The sequence below is a fragment of the Vulpes lagopus genome, chromosome 6, assembly GCF_018345385.1.
Source record: "Vulpes lagopus strain Blue_001 chromosome 6, ASM1834538v1, whole genome shotgun sequence".
In the NCBI taxonomy this organism is placed as follows: domain Eukaryota; kingdom Metazoa; phylum Chordata; class Mammalia; order Carnivora; family Canidae; genus Vulpes; species Vulpes lagopus.
The window spans coordinates 5,743,405-5,752,298 of NC_054829.1; positions in this window are offsets into that span (position 1 = coordinate 5,743,405).

The following is an 8,894-nucleotide window of genomic DNA, read 5'->3' on the forward strand; positions in this document are numbered from 1 at the left end:
CTGGTCTTCCACCAAAGCAAGGGGGGGCGGGGGCAGAGATGGTGCCTCCCTCGCCATGTTTCTTCTTTCTCCTTCCCACTGATGAGGTTGTACTAAGCCTCTACTCCACGTCCTATGCTACGGTGTGGAAGCAGGTGTGCAGAGCCAAAGAGCTGGAAAGTGAAAGGACTTTAAGAGGAAAGCTGCAGGTGACACCCCAGACCCCTTCCCCTTCAGCTCTCAGCATGATGAGCCCTTTCGCCTTTGTTTGGAGGCACAGTGGAGGGCTCAGGTTTGTTACCTATATCATGTTGCAACCACATTCCCCTGTGTTCTCTGGAAAGCTCTGGAGTAGTGTGTCCTAAAGGCCTAATGGTGTTCTGACTATTTGATCAGGTGATGTCATTCTCAGAATCTATACTAAGTATACTAGTTAGTGATTTCTCGAGAGAGGAAGAGCTATGGACCTATAGACCATTGCCTTTGCCTCAACACTTTGTTAAATTCTTAATCAATAATTTCCATCCTTCCTCATCCCGCAAGGCTGTGAGAAGGCCAGTAGGAAACATAATAAAATGTTTTTTAAAGACCCAGTGAAACATCAGGACCCGGGAGATGAAAAGACAGAGTAAAATGTATGCACCTGTGTAAGAATATAGCCTAGAGAACAGGCTACGTGTTGCTACACTTAAATCATATATTTGAGGCTAAGCTTCTTGGGAGCCAAAGGGAAAAAAGAAACATAATCACCCTGCTTATGATTCACTAGGAGGAAGCAGGGCAGCGAATGACTCACATAATAGCAACATTTTCAAAGCAGCCTCTGTGTTCACCAGCAAAGGAGTGAGTGAATGAGAAGGTCCCTCATGGGATGTTTATATCCCCCTAGAATGAGGAGGTTGAAGACTTTGGTGACTAGTAGGAAAACTGTGTATGAGATCATGTTAAGTTTCAAAAAAAAAAAGGGGGGGTGGAATACGCATGTGCCCTGACTCCCCGTGATCTCCATGAAGGTGACGCGGGTCTGGATGTCTATAGGATGCAGGTGCTGAAAGGAAAGGTCTTCCTCCTACTTTCCCCAAAGTTTCAGGAGGCCTGCCCTATTGCTTTCACAACTGGCAGTGTTCAGGTGACTATTTTGAGTTAGGCCCTTGCAGATGTGTCACCGGCATCCTCTGTCTCTTAGAGCTGTTGGTGCTGGCTAGACTTCTCCCAAGATGCACAAAGGATCTGTACAGAATCACTACTGGACAATGTGGCAACGCCAGTACATTCCATAACTTAGCACTAATCACAGCAGAAGCAAACTTGTCTTTTTTGATTAAATATTAAAAAAAAATTCTTTATTTGAAAGAGAAAGAATGAGTAAAAGAAGGGATGGAGGGAGAGGGAGAGAATGTCCAAGCAGATTCTCACTGAGCATGGAGCCCAACCAAGGGCTCCATCTCCTGAGCCACGGGAACAGCACCTGAGCCAAATCCAAGAGTTGGGTGCTTACCTGACAGAGCCACTCAGGTGCCCCCTAAATAATCAAAAGGTTTTTTGATTAAATCATGTCTCTTCTAGAAAATTATCCTAAGCAAGCTGTAATTCAGCCACAGATGCAACCACGAAGATGTTCACGGTAGCCGTGTTTACTACAGCAAAGACTGGAAATAGAGCAGATATCGTGCAGATATCAAAACAATGCTACCAGAGCAATTTAAATGGTGTGGGAAAGATGTTCGTGATGGAATCTTAGGCGTTAAGCACGTCACAGGGGTTTTATGAAGACACGTATGAGTCACAACTAGTGCTGGAAGGCAATGCACGGGAAGGGTCACGGTGGCTGATTCCGGATTCATTTCAGTGAACCCCTTCTGGCTGCACCTGGCAGGTGGACTGTCACGAGCAGAGGGTAAAGCAAGGTGCTGGGGAGGAGAGAGAATAGCTCGGATGTGTGTCGAAAGAGGCAGAGGTGGTGAGCAGACATGAGATTCAGGGCTCCTTCCGGGGGTAGAGAAGAGGAGTGTGCTGAGGGGTTGACTGCGGGTGTGCAGGAAAGATAGGCATCAAGATGACACTGTGTTCTCGGCCTGAGCAGCAGGTGCATGGCCACTCACAGACCTCGGGGAAGACTGGAGGTGAGCGGGCGTCACGGGGTAGATGGGAAGGGGATCGCGGTTCTCTCGGCCTGGGAAGCCGGAGTGCCTGCTACTTAAATGCTGCGAATACCTGTCTCACCAGGTTGCCAAGGGCAGTCAGGAGTAAACATCTGCAGAGCAGCAGCACGGCGTCGTTACTAACAGGGCAGAGAGTAGGGGCGCAGCCTGCCTGTGTCCACAGCTTAGCTGTGTCACCGATGGGGATCTTGGCCCAAGGGGATCTTGGCCCAATCACTTAATCTGGTTGTGCCTCAGTTCCTGGCCTGTAAAAAGGGGGTACTGATAGCGCTTACCTGTTATGGACTGAATGCTTGTGTCTCCCCACTCATTCCTAATCCCCTGGTGTGATGGAGGAGTGGCCTTTGGAGGTAATTGGGGTTCTACGAGGTCATGAGGGCAGAGCCCTTCTAAGGAGAGGCACCAGAGAGCTGGCTCTCTTACCCCCGCCCCCCCCCCGTGCATACAAAGACAGGGTCGTGTGAGCACCCCGCCGGACGGTGGCTGCCCACAAGCCAAGTGCAGAGGCCTCAGCATGAAGCCTACCCATTGACGCTCTGACCTCGGACTCCCAGCCCATGGAACTGTGAGAAATAACTGTCTGCTGCGCAGGCCTCCCCGGTCTACAGGATTTTGTTATGGCAGCCGAGGTGACTAAGGCAACCTCGGGGAGTTAGGGAGACGATGTGCTTGGTTATTATTTGAGTATGTGCCTCTGTATGCAGCGAACCAACCAGCCTGGCCAGCTCGGCGCCACTGTAACCTGCCCCCTTTCTTAGAGGACCAGGTCTCAGGCTCTCACCAGGGTTTGCTCCTGTTCATCAGTAAACAGAGCCCATGGAACCATCCACTCTCTCTGATTTGGAAGTCCCACTCTCTTTTCCAGGTAGGACATCACACGCCTGCATTATTAGGTCTGCACTACCCATGTCAACCTTACAAGACTCACTGTGTTCCACTTTCATCTGCCGCCGATGGTCATTTGTAGGGCTGGCCATGAGAAGAACCAACACTGTCCCCTGGCAGTTCTCTCAGTCATGGCCAATGAAAACAAAGAGAAAAGTTGTTGGGGCTCCTGGGTGGCTCGGTGGTTGAGCATCTGCCTTGAGCTCAGGACATGATTCCGGAGTCCTGTGATTGAGTCCCACATCGGGCTCCCCATAGGGATCCTGCTTCTCCCTCTGCCTGTGTCGCTGCCTCTCTCGCGGTCTCTCATGAATAAATAAATAAAATATGTTTTAAAAAAGAGAGAGAAAAAAGTTGTCTAAGATGCTTTCTGTTGTGTCACTGACATCCTTGGAACTTGGCTGTTTTACAGTTTTGCTCAGCGCTTTCCATTACTCGGTGATCTCTCTTGTGTCGAGGACTCTCATGGATCTGATTCCTTGGTGTTTGTGATTTCAGATTGTGAGCTCATCTTTGTGGGTTTTCTCTCGGGGTGGGTCTGAGGGGATCTGGTTATAAAAACATCCTTCAGAGCACTTTCTGCTTCTCTGGGAGCTCTGAGTCTTCAGCTGGTCTAGACAGGCAGTGTGGATCTGGCCCCTACACCTGCTTTTCTCCGTGGCTTCTTTCCACCCCAGGCTCAGGAGGGCCACGCACTTCATTGCTTCCCAGTGGGTGCAGCACGTCTTGTCCTGTTGTTGCAGGTGGTAGCAGCTCTTCAAAATCCAGGCTTCGTGCAAGGGCTTCAATCCCATGTGTCCAGCCTCACATGCGCTGATGCCAGAGCTCCAGTTTCTGGTTTCATATTCCACTTCTGGGTCTGAAACCCATGGGCTGTGGAATCAGCTCTCACCACCCTGGGCTCAGTTTCTCTTGCTTTCAGGGATTCCCTTTCTTTTGAATTTAGACGCACACACGCACACACACTCAGTATGTTTAACTAGATACGGTAACTATATTTTATATACTATATAACTCTACAACCATAGTCATATATGTAACGCTCTCTATATATCTATATATATACTAGTAGTATAATTATATAGTCGCATAGTTTGTAATTATATTGTTATATATATAATTATGTGGTCATGCACATATATGTTATATATATATGGTTATATAAATGTGTGTATAACAATATAATAAGAGTTTGTGATGTTTTATTTGTCTGGAAGTCTCTTCTGTGATTTGTAGGACTTGGCATTTGGAAATAAATACCTCTCTTGATAAGTCAGTATGTTTTAGCTTGTACCAGAGTCCCTCTTATCTGCAGTTTTGCCCTCTGTGATTTCAGCAACCTTCGTTCAACCGCAGCCCGGAAGCAGATGAACTTCCTTCTGCTGTGCCGTCAGAAGGTCAGGGGGAGCCTAACGCTGCTACGTCATGGCCCTCACTTCACCTCATCACATAGGCATTTTATCATCTCACATCATGTCAAGAAGGGTGAGTACAGCACAGCAAGGTATTTTGCGAGAGAGACCGCATTCATAGAACTTTTACTACAGTGAATTGGTATAATTGGTCTATTTTATTATTAGTTATTGTGGTTAATCTTTTACTGTGCCTAACTTATAAATTCAACTTTATCCCAGGGATGGGTGTCTAGAAAAAAACAGTGTGTGTATAGGGGTCCGTACTATCCGTGGTTTCAGGGATTGGTTGGACGGGGTGTGGGGGGGTCTTATCTGCTGCAAATAAGGGGGACTTCCCTATGTTTGAATCATGCAACTTGTTGTGTTTCCCTTTTTGCCACAATTGTCAGGAAGCTCAGCATTAAATTTAATGTCAATCTCAGCATCCCTATTGAACTATCTAAATTCCTCCTTCTATACTGTTTTTTTTAATTTTTTTTATTTTCTGTGTTGGCAGTATATGTGATCTTCCTATAAGCTCCCAAATACTTTCCAGAAGACGGTAGGCCAGGGAATTAAATAGATGACCCCCTTCACTCCTGAAGCCACCGCAGGACCCCCTGCCCGCGCTGCTCTGCTCTCGTCCTGACCCCTGCCGGACCGGAAGCTCCCGGTCTATGGTCCATCACAACTGCCTTGTGGCAGCTCTCCTATCACCAAACCGCACCGTATAAAAACCTAGTGTCTTGTTCTCTGTCTTCTTATCAGCCTGGAAACTTGAGTGTATTGGAAAGAAATCCGTATTCTTTGGAGTTAGACACGCTTGAGGCTGAGTGGGAAACTCGGCTCTGCCTCTTACCGGCTGGATGCCGGGGGTCTGTAATCTCTCAGCCTCCGTCCTGTATCTGTAACATGGGGACAAGGTCTCTCCGCGGCACAGCCGTTTTGAGGATCCCACAGGCAAATGCGGATAAAAGGTACCTGGTAGGTGGAAGGTGCCAGCAAATTCCATTTGCTTTCCCTTTTGTTTTCCACTTGTGGTCCCGAGTTCCGAGCGAGCAAGCTTCTGACCCCCCCCCCCCACCTCCGCCCCCACTCCAGCCTCTCTGCTGGCTGCCTCCCACCCCCCCGGCTCCCCCACACTCTGCAGAGGCCCCGGCAGCTTCTCGCCTGCCTCCTGCTGCTCTGGGTGTCGCGCTCGTGGAGGCTCACTCGATCCCGCCCCCCCACCATGTGTGCGCCCTCCGGGGAGCCTTGCCTGGCACAGTCACATAGACACCCACTTGGCACAGCCCTGAGTGCCTGGCAGCTGGGCAGGGGGTGGCTGGCACATGGGAGGGGGCCAGCTCCGGAGGTGGGGTGCTGATCCGGCCTGGGCTGCCCCACACTCGAGGGAGGGCTCAGAAGGCCCAGCAGATGGGCGAGACTCACCGCTCCGGATCTTGCTCTGATACTCCCCCCCACCCCCGCTCTCTCTCTCCACTGTCTCTGTCTCTGAGTCTCCCTTGCCTCTGTCTCTGGCTCGTCTCTCTGGTCACTTCCCCATCTCTCCTTACATTTCTGATGTCTGCTCCTCCCTCCCTGTGCACCTGCCCCTGTGAGCACCTCTCTGGGCAAAGATGCTGCCTCTCCCTGGCCAGCACCCCCGTGGGCCATTCTGAGGGTCCTGCGGGAATAGTGGCCCTATCCAGAGGCCGGCTGCCTCCTGGGGAATGCCCCCATGAGCTCCCTAAAGACGTGGAGCCCCCAGACCTTATTAGTCGGGTGGTTCCCACACTGTAACCAGTAGAAGAACCGTCCAAGAAGCTCCTTAAAATACAGGTTCTCAGTTCGCTCTGCTCAGAGACCCCGAGTCCGGGCTTTGAACCCACGTCCCGAGAGGCAGGGAGATGCAGGCTTGCCCAGGTCCCACGCAAGAAGACCCCTGAGCGGCACACGGATGCTGGCCTGCAGCTTGCCTTTGCTTTGCCCAGGCCACGTCTGCTCGTGCCTCCCGGCCTCCCGGCCACTCTTCCTGAGGTCTCGCTGCGGACAGTCCCCGTCGCTTCTTGGGCTGTTTCCTTCTTGGTAAACTGGGCTGGACGAGTCCTCTCCACAGCATGGTTGGGAAGATTGATGAGGTGATGCACGAGGAAAGCCTCCAAAGACCTGAGTCCCTAGACACACATCCGACAGTGATGGATGTGTTAAATAAACAGCCAAATAAGTGGTGGCACTCCCCTCATCTGCCTCTTCATCCTCAAAGAATCCCTCAGGTGAAGACCCAGCCCCAGGAACACTGCAAGCTCTTCCCAGACATCTCGCCTTTCCCCAGGCTGTGCCCTCCTTCGGGAATACGTGTCTTCTCCCGTGGAAGCCCTCCCATGCAAGCCCTAGGCCCCAAGATCCCATCTCCTAGGCTTCTCATGCCCCATGGGCATGTTTGCCCTGGTCCAGTCCCATCTGGCCTCTAGCATGACGGGTCCTTGAGGGCTCTGTGCTGGGAAAGGAGGAGGTGTCCCACTGCACTGGGTGGAGGGAACCCCTACCTGGGGGTGGTTTACAGAACCCTGGGTGTTACCTTGCTCACCCCTCACCAGCGCTATAGGAGCAGCATGGCAGGAAGGAATTTGATGTCAGGAACAAGAGCCCCAGGGATTTGCCCTGTAGCCTGTGTAGGCAGCCTGGCACCTCATTTTTATATTTTTGTTTTTATTTTATTTTATTTTATTTTATTTTATTTTTATTTATTTATTTATTTTTGCCATAGGGCCTGCCTTCTCTGAGGCCTCTTAGACTGTAAAACTCTTTGGGGTTCACCTCCAATCTAGCCACTGCCTTCATTCTGGGTTCCTACAAGAACATCCATCCCTTGGTTTTAGCTTCAGATGGGATCTAGGGCCAGACCAACTTGGGTTGGGATCCCAGTCAACCATTTTCCATTTGTGTGACCACTCCATGGCCCTGTTTCCTCCTCTGCAAGATGTGGACAATGGTAGTACCTACCTCCTCCAACTGTTGAGATGACTAAGTAAGACAAGTCCGCAAAGTGCTTAGCTCGAGTACCGGGTCAGACCCTCCAACTAACAGCAAGGCGTGTGGCCGGGAAACCCCGCCAGTGGCTCCCGCCTCAACTCCCCAGCACCTCGGGGTAATAAAGTTTTATTTCTCACCGACACCCCAGGCCCACAGAGTGGATGGCAGGCAGCTTCCTATGTGGCACCTCCGGGCTCTAGCCCCTTCCGTCTCCTGTTCCCACCGTCTTCTGGAACTGTGGAGTCCAGCGCAGTGGCTGCCAACTAGTTTAATTTAAATTAATTTTAAAAATCGGTGAAACAAAAAGTTCAGTTCCTCGGTTAAAGCAGCCACATTTCAAGGACTCGATAGCCACATGCGACCAATGACCAATGGCTGTTGTGCTGCGTGCAGAAAGTTCTGTTGGACAGCGCCGTAGAGAACCTGGGCTGGGGGGAGGGGGGGTTCTCTGCAGGATGCTAGCACTGAGCCATCTGCACTGAGGATATGCTCCCCCCCCCCACCCCGCACCGCAGGGCCTTCCTGGACCAAGCTTGGGAGTGCTGAGTGCCACTCTGTCCCCACCCCCTTGGCCAGGAAGCAAGGACGCGGCCCCAACCTCACATCAGGGGAAGCTGCGGAGGCTTCAGAGCAGGGTTCAAATCCCCCACAGGTGGATCCGATGTATCTGCCCAGTCTCATCTCCTCTTGAATTTCCCAGCCCCACCCCACCCCTACCCCCCATACCCTCATCCCACATGGTCCTGAAGGAGAGAGGGCGTTTGGTTTCCAGCAGCTCTCTCTCGAGAGAAAGAACACCCCTTTCCTGTAACTCCCTAGCCATCTTCCCTCACAGCCTGTTACCTCAAAATGGACCACTGGTCTATTCCCGAGCCAATTCTTTGGCCAGAAGAAAGCCATGAGCCATTTGGCTTAATCCTAGTTTTCTAAACAAATCAGGTGGCAGGGGGCCTAGAATTGGGATGGACAGTGGGGCTGTGCAGTCACACACACCCTCACCCCCCACCCCAGTTGATGACCATTGCCTGGTGCAGGAGGGATGGAAAGAGTGCTGGGGACAAGCCACAAACACCCTGCCCGGCGCCGGGCTCTCTGCTGGGCCCTGGAGGTGCGGGTCTGGCCTAAGCCTGAGGCCAGAGGCTGCCCAGGAGTTCAAGGCCAAGGTGGAATGATGTCCAAGAACTTGGCACAGATGAGGGCGGGAGGTGGGGCCCCCAGGAAGCTTAGCTGAATTGCACTGGGTCTCTGAGCATGTTCGGGAACCTTGCTGCTGAATGTTGAGATGCTCTGACTGTTGTGCTTTATAGATTATTGGTCATCTCAGGTTTTCCTAAAGAGCGTTGATGAGTCAGCTTGGCTGAGGCTCATTTCTCTCTCTGTCTCTTTCTCTCTTATGTTTTATTCTGAGCTCCCCACGTCTTTCCTCATCTGCTTTATGCTTCCTATCTTCCTTCAGCTG